Below are 20,803 nucleotides of genomic sequence, written 5' to 3' on the forward strand. Positions count from 1 at the left end.
TTTCCAAGTAAGGTAGGCTCAGTGAAGTAGAAACAGTGGGTCAATTAAGAACAAATAAATGCATCTATTTCCTTATGAATGATAGGTTTCCTGCTGTAAATAACCTCCCCACCAGGGAAATTGCTTCTCGTATGGTCTACCATTCTACATTTTTTTTTTAAGCAGGATGTCTCACTGCTGCAGAAGGCTAAAGACACAATAATTTAATTTGCTTTTTTCCTTTCCCACATCTAATCCAACTGAATCAATAAAGCCTAAAAATATTGGATTAATCTAGCAAGCATGCCTGACTCACTAGCATAATGGATAAAAATCTTTAGTGTGTATTCATTAACCTCGAAGGAAAGGATATGTTAATGCCATATATTACTCTAAAGAGAGAGGGTAGAAAGTTATGCATTAAATACAATAATATTTTAGCGGAATAGTGGGAAGGATGACTCAAAGAGGAAGAAATGGAATCCAATTTGACCTTGCCTATAACCAGGGAAGGAGGGAGAATGAAATCTAGAGAGCACTTTACATCTTCAAGTTAGTCCTATACATTTAATCAAAATAATTTATTTGAGAGTCAACACTATAAAAATAATATAATTTAAAATGAAAACACACTGTACAGTTTCCCTTACATCAAAAAACATGAACATTCACTATTGGCAAGGGTATTATGTATCCATGGCTTTCTATAAACGCAGTTCAGAGCAACTGATGGAATTAATACACTGTAGTTACAATACTGACAACTTAATGATCCATTGCACAGGAGTTCTTTAGCATTTCAACAAACCATGGGGAACAAAAATCAGTTTAATAAAGTCGTGTCAAATCAGCTGAGTGTGGCGAGATTTTCTTAAACCATATGCTCATGCTCGAGAAAAGGCCATTAGTGATAACTCTTAGAAAGACAGATAACACATTTTATTTTTACATTTCTGGTGCTAGGCAACATTAACTGCAAATGCTGATTCCCAGTATCACTTGGGTACTCAAATGTGTCAGGAAATTACAGATTGTTGGTGACAGAAGGATACAAAGCAATGTGTGCACAGATGTCACTGAAATGTTGAGATGCAGGAAGCTCATTTTATGGGTTTTCTAAAATGGACTAACTATGATTAATTGCTTGTGGCTGAACAAAGGGAAAATTTAGCAGGATGAATTTCCTAACAGTGAGATTTAGCAGTCTGTGGAATAATCTCAGCCATGGATGTGGTAGAAGCACCACTGCAGAAAGCATTAAAACTATATTGAACAAAGCAGTCATACAGAGCTAGCATTACTGACTACTTTGCTATAGAATGAAGGCTGTTCATTTTGGTTTTTTAAAAGCCATTATCCCAGTGATTTTTGTATGCCAGTTTCATAGCAAGAAAAATTATGCCCATGATGCAATTAACCGTGAAATTTGGGCAGAGCTTGTTTTTATTTAGGGTTATGAAATGGGAAGAATAGGCGCTGTGAAAAGAAATTGAGGGTAACCTTGCATTAGCTTAAAGTAAAAATGGAAATTGTCTTGGCCTCTCCTTTATCGTATTTCCCAAAGACAAATTGAAGGAACTCAGAGAAATAATTAATCATAAGAAGATAATCAGAAAAAGACTCAGAAAATTAAATATTTAAAGAGACTAAATATTTTAAGTGATAACTTAGAGACTCGGGTATAGGATTTCACTAGCCATGGTTCATCTAAGTCCATTTTAATCAGACAATGGTCACCATTACAAAGTTAGCATTTGCCATATAGGGATATCTGAAATAGTGTAGTTTTCCTCTACATTTAGAACAGGAAGTAATTGTGTGATGTGGGTGACTGTTGTAAGGCCTATTATATCTATGGTGGACACCTATGTAGATCTACCTGAGAATAACTGGCATTTTACAGTGGAGGAAGTATTTGAAGAACATTTATAGCAAAAAATGACCTCACCAAGACAGCTGTTATGTAACATTTGAGTCTGCCACAGTTTCACTTATTGATGTCGTTTCAACAGCTGGTTTTATATAGGTGTTCTTAATTTAGCTTCTTTCCCCCATTCAGTTCTTATTTTTGTTATTTTTTTATGAACGATAATGCTTACCATACCTTGTGAGCAAGGTGTTATCTTCATTTTACTAAAGGAAAAAATGATGTAGAAAGATTTGAAGGTCCCATAGAAAATCTGTATCAGAATTAGTACTAAAAGCCTCTCTCCTCCCAAGACAAAGCTTTTTACACATGGCCATTTTTTCCTCTGTTTCCTTCTCCCCACACTTTTTTTTTTCCTGATTCTACTGTATGTTCTTTAGCAGTCATTTCTCCATAATAATGCATGGCCATTAAAGAAGTATTTAAAGTCACCTTTAACAAATGAGTGTCATCTGCTTCTCTATCGTTGGCATAGGCTTACTGTGTCATTGCTCTCTCATGTTCTTAACTGTAGCCTGAATGTACATCCTTCCTGCACGGGCTGTTCAAGTTGGATACCTTTTTGCTTAGGACAAATTAAGGATGAGGCCAGACTGAATTAGGATTCTATCAATTTAGACATATCTCCAAGGGAGTGTATTTCTTACATATATTTCAAATTAATGTGTGTGACCTAAGCCCTCAATAGCTTTTTAAAAGTGCTTCAAGCAGAGTCAGGCCATAGCATCACACAGCGAGAGGTCATAAGGTTCAGCAGCCTTAACATGTTTCTCATTGATGCTAACTCTGACTTATCTACCATCTACACCAGAATGCCCTCGTCTAGGATGTGTGGAGGAAAAGGATGTCTTTTGGAAACTGTTGTTTCAAGTTCTTTATGTACCCCAACTGCTGAGAGGTTGCAAAAGCAGAAGAATATGGGACAATTTAAAAACCTGATAACAGAATTTTCTTTTAGTTCATATATTCTTCCTATGATCTTTGAGTAAAGTAGCTATTCTGTCTGATGCATATCCAAAAATGGCTTACTGAACTAACTCCAGTGTACCATGGTAGTAACGTGTAAAGCAGAAACAAAACTGTGTTTAGATTTTCAGATACCTGGCTTGGCTCAAAAGGCTGGTGTAGAAGAGTGACTCAATGTCTAATGCACCGTCTACCTAGCTGAGCATGATATAGCAGGCTCTCTTCCTCCGGTATTTCCTGCCAGTAGCCGCTACAGACCTGTGGCAACCTGCTTCTTTCTCCTGATTTGGCCCATGGGCCAGGTCACTTATCATGCCCCTGAATAATAATTCAATGATTTCATGCCAGGTCTTCAGTCTGACTCTGGGTTCAATAGTCCTTACAGCCCTGGGCTTTCCTGCCATCTTCCTCAGTCACCAGTAGGGAAACAAAGACTACTCCTCTGCTTTGGGATTCAGTCCAGAGATTCTGTAATGAGCAGCGAAGATCTGCTCCCTAAGGCTCCTTGCTGCCTCTCTGGACTAGTTCCTACCTTGGTTTGCCCCTTCTTGGTCTCACTCCTCTACAGGCTTTTCACCCTGCAGAGTTTTTTTTCCTGCTCTTATGCAGAGCGACGCCTCCCTGAACTTTCTTCCTGGAGCTCCAGCACCTATCTGCCTCTCCCCAGATGGTCAGTGTGTTCATTCCTGCCCCCTGGCCCTTTGCCAGAGCACCCCTATCAGGAGACAATCCCAAGGCCTACTCTCTCCCCAGGCCTCCTCCCTCCTTTTCTACTGTCCTAAAGTCCTTCCTTTAGGCTCCACTCAGCTGGGGTTAATACTAAACTGGGACTGGCTCACCGTCCAAATGCAAGTGGGTGCACTAATTGCTCTCTGGATCCAGTTAACCCTTTCACAGCTAGTGTGGGAAACGGCCCTATCACAGCTGGGTATTTAGATAAATCGCCTTTTGAACTCTTTTAATTGCAAATTTTATAAAAGGCGCCCAGCCAGATCTCTAAGTGATGTCAAATAATTAAAATGCACCAATAGGAATACATTTCAAAACCACAGCAAAAACCCAACATAAATGAACTACCCAGCTAAAATAACCCAACAAAATCCTGCACCACCTCTGTAGGTGTGGCATAGCCCTGGAACAGAAAGTGTGAGGAATGATTCGGACACCCCTTTAGAAGGCAGCTACCCGCTCTGCACAGTACAGGCACACCCTTAGCTGCGCTAAGGGTTTGTGTGTGACCATAAACTGGAGTGTAGAGGAAATCCAAAGGATTTTATTCATGTTCTTATTTATTTGTATTACAGAGGCACCCAGTCATGGCCAGCACCCCGTAGTGCTCGGCATTGTACACACACAGATGAAAAAGACAGTCTCTGCCCCAAAGAGTTCACAATCTAAGACAAGAGACAATAGATGGAGACAGACAGGGGAGTACGAGGAAACCATGAGACACTATTGTCTCTAAATAGAGACAGACAGACAGACAGGGTGAGAGAGGGAGTGTAACACACAAACAGAATGAACCATGTGATGGCAGCAAATGTCATGTTAGTTTCATGATTATTTATTTACTTTGGTGGGTTTAGTTGGGAGGGGATCAGCTAAACAGAGAGAAAAGGGAAGGGGCTGAAAGGGGGACAAGGGGAGGGAAAGAGGGCAGGTGTGAAATGAAGCTTGAAGTGAAGAGACTTGGGGAGTGGGGAGGCTGAGGCGGGAGGGAGCAATCAGCACAAGCAAGAGAAAGTCAGAAATTTCAACAGTTTTGCCTGGCATGTCCAGTGGTCCAAAGGTCCCTGCTTTGGCTACTCCTAATGGCTGGAGTCTGTCTGTTCTCTGCAGTTCTCCCCCCAGGCCACATGGTGAGGGGAGGGGAGCATTGCCTGAGTCCAAGGAAGTAGCTGGAGGAGGAATGGCTCCAGGTGGGTCCATTTTACCTCCTCACCCCAGTGCAGCAGTCCCTGTTTCCACTAGTAGAGTCTCTGGCGGGCTGCCTACTTACACCACACCCAGCACAATGGTATCTAAAAGCACCTTCCCAAAGTGCTATATGGATCCTCTCCAGTCATCCCTAAGTGGCCATAGAACAGCCAAAAACATTAGACTGTAGCCTGAAAAGGGGGATCTATTTCCTCCTCTACTTTCCTGTGCAAAGATTCTCATCCAGCTTACTCTAGTCTTGTCTATACAAAGACGTAGTGCACAGCAAGCTGGCGCATACAACACACTAACCTGCCAGGCACTAAATCACTGTATGGACCCTGATACCATGCACTCAAAGTTCCATAGCAGGCTTTGACTTACTGCTGTTTGAAACAGAACTGGAATTTCAGTGCTTGGCAGCAGGTTCCACTTCCATTCACAGCCAGCTTGCCATGCAGGAAGCGTCCATTTGAGTCCTGGAGAGAGGATTCCACAAGCCCCTCCCAAAGAAAGAATAAAGCTGGCAGAACAAGATGCCATTTGTACAGAAGTCTGGTCTCTCAAAGCCAAAGCATCACAATAGTGGAACTTTTCAAGAATGGTACCATGGGCAGCTGTAAACAAACTGACTCAGAGAAAGAATGAAGGAATCTGCAGCCATCATTTGATTTAATAGAAAAGTAATTGTACCAAAAACTCATGCCTTATTCACCATCATCTTCCTCCTTTTTCATGCTAGTGTGACTCCAAAGAAATCAATGGCGTATATAATAAAGCAGCGATGAATCAGTCCCCATCACTGGATTAACATCTCCTGATTTGAAAAGAAATGCCATGGCTTTGTCTTGGCATTTATCTAGCATTCATTCTGCAACTATTTTCTATTCACTGATGTTCTCCCTTAATAGTCTGCAGACTTAATTACAGCAGCCATTATAGAAGCACTGCAAGTCAGCCTATTAAGACATACTTTTAAAAATTCAATTATTGTGAGTTCATAGGCCTATTTACTACATTAAAATATTCCTCAAAAAGCTTGCCCTCTTAGAGCTTTTTAAAAACAATACAGATGGTCCACATGAGGAAGTAAATGCCTGTCAAATATTGTACAAGCTCAAGAATGGCTTTTCAAATACTCTTCTATTTAAGTTGTTAGTACGGATATACATCCAGAAAGCCTCACTACTCCTTTTATTTTCAAAATTTGCCTTAATTCTGTCTGAGACAAAAATCATGTACCAAGATTCAGCACAAAGCAAATTTTCAGAACACTGGAGCCAATAATCAAAAAGTTATTTTACCTTAAAAGGACACCAGGAATTTTGAAATATATTGTCAATTTTATAAAGTGAGGTAAAAGTTTCAGGTATCCGACCTACTACCTAGCCCCAAGTCATTATTTCTGCTTTTACAATCATGTTTTCCTATTTTTGGACATTATTAATTTGTCCTGTGTGAAAAGATCTACACAGCCAACGAGGTGAAATGACAAAGGGTCTGTTCTTAGAAATACTGATACACAGGTGTAACTTTGCCCATGTGAATAGTCCTCTTGAATGAGGGTTCTCAAACTTTTTCTTTCAGAGTCCTACACCCCACCCCAGCATGCTATAAAAACTCCAGGGCCTAATGTGGGGTGGAGTACCTTGGGGCTCCTGGCTTCAGTCACCAGGTGTGTGGGGGAGGTCTCAGGGTGGGGAGAGGCCTCAGGGCTCCAGACTTCAACCACCAGGTGGGCTACAGCCACAGGGCTCCAGGCTGGTGAGGTGGGGTTTTAGATATGTGGGGGCAGAGCACTGAGGCTCTGCTCCCGGTTTCAGCCCCATGGAGGAGCCAGGCTCCCATTGTGAGGCCTCACAGCCCCCTGAAACCAGTTCACAGCCCCCTCTCCAGGGGACCACAGACTCCTAGTTGAGAACCGCTGCTCTTGATTGCCCAAATGAGCTAACATTCTTAACTCTTACAAACAAACTGTCATGGTATCTTTAATGACCAGTAGTGGTCAGGATTTTGGTTCGGTGTCTCATTCCAAAGATGACACCTCCAACAGCACAGTAACCCTAGTACAATGCTGGGCCTTTGGTTTCATTCTAAAAACAAGGGAAGATCATCCATTTAGCCAATCATCCCTCCTACTTCCTGCAGCTAGTGAGGTTTTCTTTGAAACCATCCAAACTCTAGCTTGGCTCAACTTTTCTTAGCTTGTGCAAAGTTAATACCTGAATTGGGCTAGCTGTAGTCAGAAGTCTATTTATTCTTTAACCCCTTAGTGTTGCTGGTTGCATCCATTTCAATTTATTTTGCAACAAGAGAATTAGATGCCAAGCATTTAGGTTTTATTATGTGCATATTTCTCTAAACACAAAACAACATACACTGCAACTACAGTGGTATTGTTATAACAATTTTTCTTCCCGTTTCCTAGCATTACTGAGGCCTTTGTGTTGGCTCTTTTTATGTTACACATGGTGGTTGATGGTGACTGATAAGATGGTGACTGATAAGATATGGGTGAGGCGCTATAGACTTTTTCCCAACCACTGCATCAATTGCCTTTTCATATATGTCTGAAACACACATGGCCAATTGTCATTGAATTAGAAGTTTTGCTGCTTCTGGAGCAATTTAAAAATGATTCGCAGTATGTGCGAATTGAATTAATTTACCAAATTGGTGAACAGTAACTTAGGTGAACACAGATACAGATATCATGACACATATTACCTATTCTTTGTATAAGCCAGTCAGTCTCCCAAGCAGTTTAAAATGGAACAAGGGGATCTTTTGGGCATGATTTTAGCAATGTGAAAAGTAACTAATTTTGAGGAGAGAAACATTGACTTTTCAGGTTTCATCAGTCCCTTCTACTGTGTTTGAAAAAAGTTAAGTTTGATGTATTGATGTGTCTAAATCATCCCTAATTAAATTCCTTTTACACTGATCAAATAGTGTTACTATTAGTATTTTCTTGTGTTAACTAATGTATCTCCAAAGTCTCCCAAGTACACATTTTCTTTTTTGACTCATGAACTACTGAGCTTTTTCCAAATGTAGTAGCAGTAAAATTCGTTGACTACACAATAGAGCAGCAGCAATAATCTGCATGTACATCAGATGTTTTATCTGAGGATTTCAAAGCACATAGCCAACAAATTAAGCTTCATAATGCCACTGTGAGGCAGGTAGTTAGCCCAATTTTACAGATGGGTAAACTCTACACAAAGTAAATCATTGCTAGAACCTGAGTGTAGCTCTACTAAACATTCTAGCCTATGTAACATTTCACTCAACTCGGTCAAATTGATTATCTGTCGCTCTAAATCAGATTGTTATTTCTCTAGAAATCAGAAGAAAAGATAGCAAAGTGCTGGCTAAACCCAGCAACAAGCCATTACTGTAACTGTGCAGGATGGTGGAAAGAGGACATTTAAGCAGCAGAAAAAAACCAAACCAAAACAGCCTAACAAGACATACTTCTATTCCTTTTATTCTCAGTGGAAAAAACTAAGGGGTTATCTACACACAAAAGTTGTACCACTTTATGTCAATGTAATTAAAGCAGTACAATCTATTAGTATTGTTGCAAGTATATTGGTATGAAGATGCTTCCATCAGTTACGGCTCATTCCCATATGGGAAGGGGAGTAAGCTATGCTCATATAAGGCACCTTTATATTAGTATAAAAGTGTCTATACTAGGGCTTGCTCCAGTATAATTTATACTGGTAAAAAATTGTTATTGCTGAAATTGGTATAATGGTATGAAATGTGCATGTAGACCAGGTCTAAAATTTTTCTTTTAAATGCACTTCCGTAAAGTGTGGGAAGCTGTAGACAAGTTACAGTAAATTAATCTGTCACAAAGAAATCATTCATGCCTAACTCAGAAGGGGGCTTTGTCTCAGTCATGCCAGTCGTAATGAGCATAGGTCATTTCAGGGAACTGTTTAATGCTAGTTTAAACCAGCAGTCAGACCTCTGTCCTCAGGATGACATCACTGTCATGTGCCATGCAATTATTATTCCTAGTGATGGGTTCAACTAAAAACTTTCCAGAATGTAGCAACGGAATACAGCAGGTCATGGGCAAACACACAAATAAAGATAAGGAAATCAACGATACAAACAAAACAATTCACCCAAACTATAACACCTTAAATAATTTCCTTTCCAAGTTCCTTCTAGTACTGTTAGTATGAACTTGCATCTCAGACATTTACCACAAGTAAACATGATAATCTCAACAATCACATTGTATGAACGTTATTCTGTTAAGTCTTTCTCTCCTTCCACCCACCTTCAGTTCCTGATGGCTGCAGCCCTATTTCAAACCCTCAGACAGGTGCACAAACTTCTTTGTCAGCCCTACTATTTCCACTTTAGGCTGTGATCTCAGATCTTAGCATTTAAGTCAGGACTGGCATGATCAGTATTTATCTGGAGACAGGGAAGGAAAATCCAAGGAACTGTAAGGTGTATTTTGGCAGTACAGTATGTGACATTCTTCTCTTTGAGTCATTGCTGAACTAGAATAGGATTAGGGGCACAAAACTGTGTTCCTGGGGTCTCTGTTCTGAGTAATTACATTTTCCCCTTAATTCCCTATGTACGTCCTACACTTAATTAATAATACCATCTGTACAGTGGTGATGTATTCTGTTAGGGTCTGGTCCAATGCCCATTGATTTCAATGGAGGTCTTTCCATTTATTTCAATGGACTTTGAATTGGTCTCTGAAACAGTTGCTGTTTTATTTGTTATGGATGCATAGTGCTCAGTGTACTAATTGCAATGATAAAAACCACAATGTAAAACTATGTCAATTGCATACAAACTAGGAACAATATAGAATACTAATGGATAAAAAATCCACAGTCGCTTATTTTTCGTTCACACAATTTACAGGATTTCTACCATTAGAAACAGTCAGATTTCCAAAAAATTAGTTCAGAGTAATTTCTCAAACTATACTCACAGCTGAGCCTCTCTGCCAGTTTTTGTGGCACAACAAAAACATTTTTTTTTGTCATGTTGCTGCATGAAAGACCCCATGAATAACTGGAGAAACTGACTATACAAGGGAAACAATGAAATTGACTATCAAATGGACAAAATAAACAGAAAAAAGAAAACTTTTCCCTCTATAATAAACATAGGTGTCATGTGTAATAATAGACTTCAGACAAAAGTGTGATTTTTAAGTTGACTATGTCCTTTTACAAGCAACACTTGCTTGAAATTATTGTTCTTTTGGACCCAGTAACTGTCATACTCACACATACACAAACACACTAAACTAACTAACTAAAATCCTAGAACATTGGTCCTGAAAGGACTCCTGGCTAGTCCTTCCATGCTCCAATGACTTAATACTGAGCAACTCCACTTGTCCTTGCATATTAATTCGGCTTTTGCAGAGAAGTTTGCAGGTTGCCTGATTTATAACACCAGACCACAGTAACCCACCAGTTGTGTGAGACATTTTCTGAGAAGCAGCAGGATTTGTCATTTCGGTGGGGAAGGGGGGAATGAATGTGAATACTGTATAGTTTTGTGTCATTATATAGGTTTTTTTAAAGTGGTACGATATAAGCAAACACACGTTTTCTTGGCATATTAAGAAATGAAATTACAAAGGCCCTAAAGTAAGTTTATTTCAAATCTTCCAAGTTTTTATGGAGCATTTAACTAATTTAAAACAATAATTTCTGTTATAACTGAGCCAGACCCTTGAAAGATTTGTGGTATAATACCATAGACAGGGCACTATTCTGCAATTCTGTGGCTGCCGTTTTGCTGAAAACAATATCTTTTGCAGGTGCACAACAGCCATACCACAGGGCCTACAAACATTTGCTACAGACCTTTACTATCCTTGCCACAGACTTTATGCTCTGATGTTACACAGTAGCAGATACTATGAATTTATGCAAACTACAGATTAAAAAGCAGGGTGGAAACTTCAGAGTCACATTGATTCTATTGATGCTGTATCCACAAGCAAGCAGGAGCATTCTGTCATCAATCCCTCACACTTCCAGATCATTTTTCAGCCTGCGCACAAACTTTTAAAGCTCCGAGGCCCTGGTCTTTAGATCAGCAACACATGTGAACGGTCCCATTGCAGGATAGCAATCTAAGTATTACAGGATTAATACTTCTTGTGCACAAATTATTATTTCAGTCAAGCCAGTCAATAGTGGTTAGGTTGGGCGTTGGGCACAGGGGACACACATATTAGTTCTTTTTAACAATACAAAGTACAGATATATATTTGAGAGAGCTGGTCAGGAAATTATTTTTTTCTTTATGCAAAACACTTTTATAAACAAAATGTTTTCATTTTTGTTGAAGGCCAAGAAGATTTTGTTTTTTAATAAAATCCCAAAAGTTTGACAAAAAACAAAGTTCTCAAAATTTTCCATTGGTTGAAAAGGCCTTTTCTGTCAATTGTTTATGGATTTTGTTTTACCATCTTTAGTATTTGACTTCATTCCCCTCCCTCCATCCTTCATACAGTGGGGAGAGGTAAATACCAAGGTCCCCCAAGGGACTGTACTGGGACCAGTGCTGTTCAATATATTCAAAAATGATCTGGAAAAAAGGATGAACAGTGAGGTGGCAAAGTCTCCAGATGATACAAATTTACTCAGGATATTAAGTCCAAAGCTGACTGCAAAGAGGTACAATGGTATCTCACAAAACTAGGTGATTTGGCAACAAAATGGCAAATTAAATTAAACAAAATGCACATTGGAAAAAAAATCCCAAGTATACATACAAATAGATGAGGTCTAAATTAGCTGTTACCACTCAGAGAACTTGGAGTCTTGGTGGATAGTTCACTGAAAAGATCTGCTCATTGTGTAGCAGCAGTCAAAAAAGCTAACAGAACGTTAGGAACAATTAGGAACGGGAGAGATAATAGGAAAGAAAATACCATAATGCCACTATATAAATCCATGGCCAATCACACTCTGAATTCTGCATGCAGTTATGGTCACCCCATCTCAAAAAGGATATATTAGAATCAGAAATAAGTACAGAGAAGGGCAACAAAAATGATTAGGGTTATGGAACAACTTCCATATGAGGTGCAATTAAAAAGACTGGGACTGTTCAGCTTATAAAAAAGAGATGGGGGGGAAGGCGAAAGAGTGATATGACAGAGGTCTGTCAAATCGTGAATGGTTGGAGAAAAAATGTTAGGGATCTATTGACATAACAGATGAACCAGGAGTCACCCAATGAAATTAATAGGCAACAGGTTTAAAGCAAACATAAGGAAGTACTTCTTCATACAACACACAGTCATTCTGCGGAACTTATTGCCAAGGGATGTTGTGAAGGCCAAATGTATTACTGGGTTCAAAAAAAGAACTAAAGAAGTTCATGCAGAATAGGTCCATCAATGGCTATTCGCCAAGGTGGCCAGGGATGCAACCCCATTCCCTGGGTGAGTGTAAACCTCTGACTGCTGAGACTGGATGACAGAGGACAGATCATTCGATGGTTGTCCTGTTCTGTTCATTTCCTCTAAAGCATCTGGCACCAGACCCTGTCAGAAGACAGCATAGACTAGATAGACCACTGGTCTGACCAGTATGGCTATTCTTATACATCACTTGTCTTCATGGACCTTGACCCTGCACTAGGATCCCACAATTCAGACTGGGTGAATCTGATCACAAGTTTGGGGCCTAAGACTGAAAATTCTTAAGGACAGCAGTTGATCAGCACAACAGGTTCTTGATCTGGCTGGGGCCTTTGAGCATACTTATAAGTATCAACTGTAAATACAAAACTGACCTGCAATACTTGTTGATATATCTACATTCAGTCACACAGACCAAGATTCTCCTGTGTTATTTGCTGTTTTGTTGAATAGAATGAGTATCGTCCCCATATTTTTAAAGTTACCTTTAATTGTAAAATATCCCTCCCACCCCCAGATATGAGCAGCACTCACATCATTTTATTGCAAATGAGAAGCTAGCAGGGGCTATTGCTACTGAGGGTTTTCAAGAAGCTGACAGGTTAACTGCTGATCTGTGGTTTTGCAGTAACATGGGTGACACACACAGACCTTTCGTTATTTCTTACATTTTTGGAGTTTTACTCTAGAAGTTGCAGACTATACTGTTATTTTCAAAAAGCTGAGAGCATTTGCAACCTCCCTTTCTAAAACAACATCCAGAGCAAGAAACCTTGATACTTATCACAACTGAAGACCAAATATTTTCCATGCTTTATCTGGCGCCAATTTATCCATGGAGCTATTTATTACACTTGCACAGAAATCTTGATGGTGGTTTGCAGTGATTCAAATGGACTATTTGTTCAAGGACATATTTTATAGCATACTTTGTCTTGATTTTACATACTGCCAAGTGGAAGAACTACTCTAGATTTAATGTTATGTTAACTGCTAAAAAAAAATCACTTATTAAATTAAGACTACCTTATTTATTTAGATGGATATTTTAAGACTATGTAAGGAAGAAAATAGATGCAAACAAAATACAAGAATGTGGAGTGAAATATTTTCAGAATAGAAACAGCAACCTCAAAACTTCCATTGCTAGTTAGTACAAAGATGGTAGCCCAAGAGAGCCCAAATCTTGTCCTGATGAGGGTTGCACTGGCAATCTGTCAGTAGCCCAAGGGCCACACCTAATTTTAGAGAGTGAGCGTGCACAGACTGCAGACATCTTCCCTACTAATTCTGGGGCAGCCTGCTGAAATTATAGGTCCTACCTTAAGCAGAGAAAAAATATTATAATTAAATACATTTCCTGGGTTTGCTGGTAACAAAGGAAACCATTTTGTTTGGTGTTTATCATTGAAGGCTTTGTGGGATAAGGGCTGTTCCTTAGAAACTCTCCCCAGTACTTAAAATTCTCTATGTGGAAAATGCTATGTGTTACAGGGTTAAGTTACACACACGTTTTTACCTGAGACAGCCAATAGATTTTTTCATATTGGTCTGTCAGCCATTTTAGTAGAATGTTAGGCCAACTAAGCAGAAGACTTAGGCTCTTTTATATTAAGTAAGAGGGGAAGTTAGGAAAGCCATGAAATCTGGCCAACTGCCTTCTATACAAAGAAGGGTAGTATGTCTTTGAAGGAAGCGATCAGGTCTATAAATGGATTTCTGACTGCCAGTATCAGAAGTAGCAGTAGGAGCAACTCAAAGTAGATCTTCAGATTTGATACATATTGCATGAATCATGCATCCGATGAAGTGGGTTTCTGCCCACAAAAGCTTTGCCCAAATAAATGTGTTAGTCTTTAAGGTACCACAGGACTCTCGCTATTTTGGTAAAAACAGACTAACACGGCTACTGCCCTGAAACTCATTGTACGTATTAAAGTTATCTATCTGGTTAATAGAAGCTGTTAATTTGGCATTTTGGCATGTAACTATCTAAAGTGAACTAATGGAAGAATAAAATCACAGGAACATATTGTCGTTATAGAACACGCTAACATTTGCTTTCCATCTTCACCAATAGATACATATTTTTGTGCAACATATTAAAAAAACTTTAGCTTTGTCACCATGTGTTTGACCTATTTTTTCCCCAAAAACAAAAGAGGATGAAGGACTGAAAATTTTCCAAAGGGTCAATCTATACACAATTACTAAGGGCCTGAGTGGGTTTGCTTACATCAGTAAGACTATAACATTTTTTGTCACATAAATAAAACTCTTACAGGTTGTTCTCAACTTACCTCTTATCCTTTACTGAAATTAACATCAGAAATACCATTCCGGTAAAAAGAATAGACCCAGAAATGAAAATTTCAGAGGATTATGGAATTTTTTAAAATTGGAAAAGAGATTCCAAATCAGCTAAAGAACTCAATAGAGCATGAATATTAACTCAATGCAAACAAGCAGCCTGGGTTATTTAGCATAAGACTGAGCTGAAAGTTGTTTTCCTGCACCCACCCCCTTTATTTTGAGCACTTTTTAAAAAAACATCTTTCGACCAGATCTGTAACATAATTGAAATAAAAAGCTTGAATTCTGTAGTGCACCAGTTGAGAGCAAGGTAAGAATGCAGCATATTTCCTTGCCAGAGAGGGAAGCAGAAGTTATTTCCCATTTCTACCTAGTAGCAGAGCTGGTCAAAAGTTTTCCAGATGAATTATTTTCAACAGAAAATAGGTTTTTAGTTGACATGGATGTTCTCATGGCATGTGTCTGTTTTTGTTGAAACCTGTGGAGTTTTTCTTTTGAAAAAGCATAAACCAGAAAAGGTAATTTTGGCATTGGAAACTGATAACTTCATTTTTTTGAAACTTTTCTTTGAATGTTTGGGGATTTTGTTTTTTTAAAAAAATACCCAAGTATTTTCAGATGAAAATAAAACATTCATTTTCATCAAAACTTTTTCATGGGAAAAACAGTTTCTTGACCACCTCTAATCAGCAATATTGAAAGAGTATTTATCATCAGGAAGTAACGGTTCTAACTTGAGTAGCAATATAGTGTATTTTAGTGTCTGAAAGAGCCATCCTTCACTTCTCCCTGGGATCAAGACAAGATCTTCTCTGCCTTTTTTCCCTTGCCCCACAGGAAATTAAATGTGCTTCTGAAAACTTCAGGAATAGAATTAGAAAGAATGTTGAATAGGAAACATATCCTCAGAATTGAATGCTTGAAACATCTGAAGTCCTGTGAAACGTTAATATATTTACAATGGTTTAATCTGTAAAGAGATTCTAGGCAGTGGCACTTACGCGCAAAAGGTATAAAACACGGGATTTTACCCATTGGAAGAACAACTGTTAACTCTTGTCCTTGGGCATTTTCCATATGGAAAAGAGAATTTTGGGTTTGGATGTGTCATTTTAAAACAGGGAGAATTCCAATTACTTTACAAATGGAAAACATGCCATAAGAATGATATCTGATGCTGGAATACATCAGGAGTAACCTGCAAAAAGAACTGTTTTAAAATCTATATATTGTAGCATCACTTTTTCAATATCCTTTCTCCCAACAGCATTTATGCAATGGGCCCCATTGTGAGGGCACAATGCCAGAGATAGTAGGCATCCTGGATGTCTCTCATTGGATAATATGAATTCTGTAAATAGATCACTAATTACCCATATTGTGCCCTTTGGATCCATACATAATAAAATGTGCATTGGCAGAGACTTCTTAATGGAGCTTTGGGCTATGTACTGAGGGTAGCAAAATGAGTTTCCTCATCATCAGACATTTCTCCAATGAGATCGAATAGTGGTGCTTGAGATCCATTGTCAGAAGTTGGACGTCTATTATACGTTTACATTGAGGTAGAGCCGAGAGGCCAATCTCATGGTCTCATTGTGCTAGGAATTGTATAAACATGCAGTAAGTGACATTCTATGCCCCAGACAGTTTACAATCTAAAAGTCATCTGTGTCTTTAAGGAGGAGTATTGGCTTTATGAACAAAGAAAGCAAAGTAACAAATATTTCATATTTTTGGTTAAGGAAATAGGGAGATTTGCTAAATCCTTCCTCCATCATTCACTGTCTCTGAAACTGAACATGAAGACCATACGTGGTCTTCAGCTGCCTGTCTCCTCCATGGGTTAGGTTGCTAGGAGCACCACAGGCTCTCAAAGCCTCAAGTCTCTACTAACTCCTCGTCAGCTACAGATGCCAATTTAAGACCTTAGTCTTAATCTTCAAAACAATTAATCAACCAAGATCCAGTTACATTAAAGACTGAATTTAAATAGCAGACAGTTGCACCCTTCTGAGAATATAGTTGACAAAGTCTAGGATGAAGCACGTGAGAGCTAGGGACAAAGCATTCACAGCTGAGGAGATCCAGCCACGGATTGAATTTGCAGTGGAGATGAAGTGAAACCAGAGTCTGACCATCTTTAAAGATGCTTCACGACCACCTGTCCACCAGACCAAATAAGGGAAATTCTGTCTTACCTGTGACTTTTTCTTCAGTCTTCACAACAGGAAGTATTCCCTGTCACCACGGCAACTACAAGCCGATCAGGTCTTTGCTCTGAGCCTATGCTTAGGATGACCACTCAGGAAGAACTCCCCAGATTTATAGTATTTTTCAGCTTTGGAAGTTAACTATATAAAAATTATAAAGAGCTAGTCAACTCAAACCTTTTGCAGCAGTCTTGACAATAATTTTAGGGTTTTCCTGGAGCAAAAATTTAAAAATTGTTATGTTTTGCAGGGGAAAAAAAATCACTTCCCAACTAGCTCTACCATACTATGCATATACATGGTTTTTTTTATTAAAAAAATTAACGTGAGTGTCCTCTATGCCTAACTGCCTCCCAACCTAGCCACTATTAATTGAATTAAATCCAATAATAGTGCACAAAAATGTCAATTTATCAATCCCTAGCATAGGTAGGCTTCTGTCTTGCAATGGGACTACACACAGTGTTCAAAACCAGGCTCTTGGTGTTTTAAAAGTTTGTACTCAAGCTGGCAAATGAGCCACAAGTTTCAAATCTGATGAGATAATGCTCCTGTTTGCTTGTAGATGCCACATCACCAGAATCAATACTATTTCACAAGTTTCTATTCTGCCCTCTAATTTGTGTTTGTACGGGATAAGGGCACCTGCTACTTTGTAATTTCAGAGCATTCATCTATGGCAAGGATAGTTAAGGTCTGTAGTAAACCTTCGCCTGGTGGCATGGCTGTTGTGCACCTGCAAAATAGATTGCTTTCAGCAAAACTGCAACCACAGAATTGCAAAAAAAGCCAGCTTATGTTACCATGCTACTTCCGTCTCTCTTCTGAAATAAATGTGGTCTTGGGTAACAATTTAGATGCTGGTTTTGTGAGGGGCTGCAATTAGCCCGTCTACTTGCTTGCTCAAAGCCATATTTCTGAAGATTTTTAACAATGGCTGATGTGCTCTGCATAGCATAACAAGGCAAGTGAAGACATGCATTCCTTTCACTTGAAGGGAGGGATGATGTGGCATTTGTGAATACCCGTGTACAAGTTAAAATTCTTTGTACTGAAAATGCTTCTTCTTGTAGCAGAAACTAAAGCTTTCTTTGGATCACTCTCCCTGAGCATATCTTCAGTAGAAGTCCAGGATATTTATTTTCATATTCTGAAGTTCTGGAACAATAATGCAGTAATGATGTATTTCAGTATTTCCCACTAGTATATTCATCTGATTATATTCAACACGCTTAGGGCTGAGTTGCTGTATTGAAGATTTGCCTGAATTATGATCTTCTGTCTCTGCCTTTGGCAGAATATTCCTTCAGCTGAGGTAACTATCCCCTATATTGAGGAGACCACGGCAGGCTTAATTTTAGGCAGAGTAATAAGAACAAAAAAGTCTTCAAGAAGGTCTTGACAGGGAGCTCCAACTTAATCATACTATCATAAACTAGATGAGAAAGAATTACAGGTTGTTGAGGTTTTTCTGGCATACTGTTTTCTGAAAACAAACATGTGAAGTTATGGATCATGTAATTTTGGGAAGTTTAGTGGAGCGTCTAAGTTATCTCAACCTAAGCTTCAGCTTTAGAGATTTCTTCTTCTCTTCAGAGAAATACAGGGGAGGGGTCTCTCAAGAGAGGGCTTATTTCTTTGTGCTGCCCCTTTAAGAGCTGCTTGTGAGAAATATCCATCACCAGTCACTGGGTCAAACACCAGAGCGAAAGGTGGATGGGCTCTATGAGGGGCAGAGTGCATTATCAGGGAGATTGTAAAGACAGTCTGCAGGCACGTACCCTGCATGTCTCCCTTAGGAAAATAGTAGCCACTTTATAACCTTCTCTGGAACTCCTGAAGCCTGGGAGGAGAGGGGGGTAGGTCCATCTCTCAGGGAAACGGAGACATTTTACACCATGCTCCCTGTTGCTGGAGCCAGCTTGAGTGGGAACTGACCACGCTGAACAAATGACTCATTGGTATCAGAGATTGCAGGAGCTGGCACCTTCTTGATCACTGAGACCTGGTTGCCCATGGGAAACAGCTTGTAGGAAGAGGCTTTGTAGTATTTTCAACCATCTCAGCACAGATTTTGGTTGCATGATGGCTGGGAGCAGGAATTTCTTCCTGGTTGCTATGGGGAGTCCTCTTCCCAGAGATTCAGGAGACTCCAGTGAAACTTTCCGGCTGGGTTTACAAGCTGTGGGAATAGGAATCCCATGTCTAGGGGACATGCTAGATTTACTATTATCCTTACAATAGGTTTGCACTATTAAATGAAACAAAACAAAAAAACCTTACTTCCTGTTCCATGACACTGATTCTGGCCTGGTCTCAGTGAACGGAACTTAACTGTCTCGGTGTTGACCCTGACTAGAGCAAAGTTTCTCTATCTGTCTGCCATTTCTGAGGAGGAAGGGAGAAGAGTCTGCAGCCCTTCAAATCTTTCTCAGAAAACCAAAAGGATTTTTTTTTTTTAGTCTAGTCATTTTGAGGAGAAAAAATTAAGGCAACAAAGAAACAGACACATTTAGTTAAAAATCTTTTAGAAATCCTCTGCAAGCTCTGCTCCAGTGGGAGACCTGGGGTCTGCCGCATGGGCCGCTTGGAGGCAGAGATTTCTGGGGAGGTCTTCCTGAGGGGCCCAGGCTCAGAGCAAAGATCTGGTCTGCCTCCAGTTGCCATGGGCACAGGAATACCCAACTGTGAACACTGACATAGAGGGGACTTAGAATGACATCATTGACACCTCCTTCTAGCAGCCTAACACCCCCATCATGCATGAAAACACACAAAAACCCCACAGAACAAAATACCCCTCCCCCCCCATCCCAAACATAAAAAAAAGTCAGTTTTTACTCCCTGAGAAAACCCAGAGACATCCATAGAGTCCACTATGCTATTCCTATCAATTTTACATGGTATAGACTCAGACACTACACTGATAGGAAGCAGCATTAGTATGTGCGCACACACACACACACGATATGTATAATGCAGAGATTTACTGCTTTCATCATGGAAGGTGATGTGACCTTGCCAACAAGAGTTTAGTTACACACACTAATTACTTACTTTGTCAGAGGCAACTGTGTCATCTTAGTTGGCTAACTAAGGCTTGTTCAGTATGGACAATTTATTTTTTTTATGACATTGGATGTTTTCAGAAGCTTGTAACTTATAGGTATAAGAAGTTTGTTATAGCACTCTAAAACTATAATATTTCCGTACCGTGGTGTAATTCGTTGCCATTGTTAACATTTAAAAATATTTTAAAGTGGTATTTTACTAGATGTGTTATACTTATGTAGAAGGTTTCATGGCCCACTGGGGAGGTCTCCTCATGGCTGGGTCTGAGGATTAGCTCTTGCTTGGTTTGGTGCCCCTTTCCATTGGTCATTCTGTCACTGTGGTAGTCCCTTCTCCCAGACTTCACAGCACTTCCTCTTTGTGGCTCAGCCCTCCAGCAGGTCACTATCTGGTCTTCCCCTTCCGAGGTATCAAAGACCAACCATCTCTACACTGGCCCAGGCAGTCCTCCATGCCAATTGCCAGTCTGTGCCACTTCCCAGTGGTTGATAGGGGAACCCAGGCCCTCCTGCTATTCCAGGTTCCAGACCAGGGACCCTATTCGCAGCAGCCAAGGGCTGCACAGTCAACCTTTGCTGCTCTTTCCCTGGGCTTCTTCCCCCCAACTCCTCTGGCTGAACCCCTTCCATCAGGGATGGGATCGGATCGGATCCCAGGGTTTCTGCATATCCACCTCTCTGTGCCCAGAGAGTGACTGCCGACACTCTGCAGCCCCATTCTGCTTTCAATTTTCTGGCTTTATACAAACATAGCCTGCTTCTACCCAGCTGAGCTTTGTTTTCAATTTGTGCTTATTTGTCAAGCCTGACTCTTCCCCCAGGTGCAGCCCATAAAGTTAACTGGCCCCACCTGAACCACCTTAACTCCTTCAGGGCTGGTGTGGGGTGACACATGCCCCATCACATACCCTCCCCATCAAGACTGCAGCTCTCATGGGTATGGATGCCTCCAAACCTGCATTTGCCAGAAGTCATTTTG

At 39.9% G+C, this 20,803-nt stretch overlaps 1 protein-coding gene across 2 annotated transcripts in view; it reads right to left on the reverse strand.

Moving 5' to 3' along the window:
• CD226 (CD226 molecule) overlaps positions 1–17,200 on the reverse strand; it is a 55,021-nt gene extending 37,821 nt beyond the window's left edge. Inside the window, exon 1 of one of the 2 annotated variants that reach the window (XM_067537490.1) lies at positions 16,742–17,200. The gene's annotated coding sequence lies outside the window, so the exon portion shown is untranslated. The remainder of the gene's footprint in view (positions 1–16,741) is intronic. The other variant, XM_067537489.1, reaches the window with a different exon arrangement.
• Between the last annotated feature and the right edge of the window lie 3,603 nt (positions 17,201–20,803).

This window comes from Emydura macquarii, unplaced genomic scaffold, assembly GCF_026122565.2.
Source record: "Emydura macquarii macquarii isolate MOO-44397 ecotype Brisbane River unplaced genomic scaffold, CSIRO-AGI_Emac_v2 contig_431, whole genome shotgun sequence".
NCBI lineage: Eukaryota > Metazoa > Chordata > Testudines > Chelidae > Emydura > Emydura macquarii.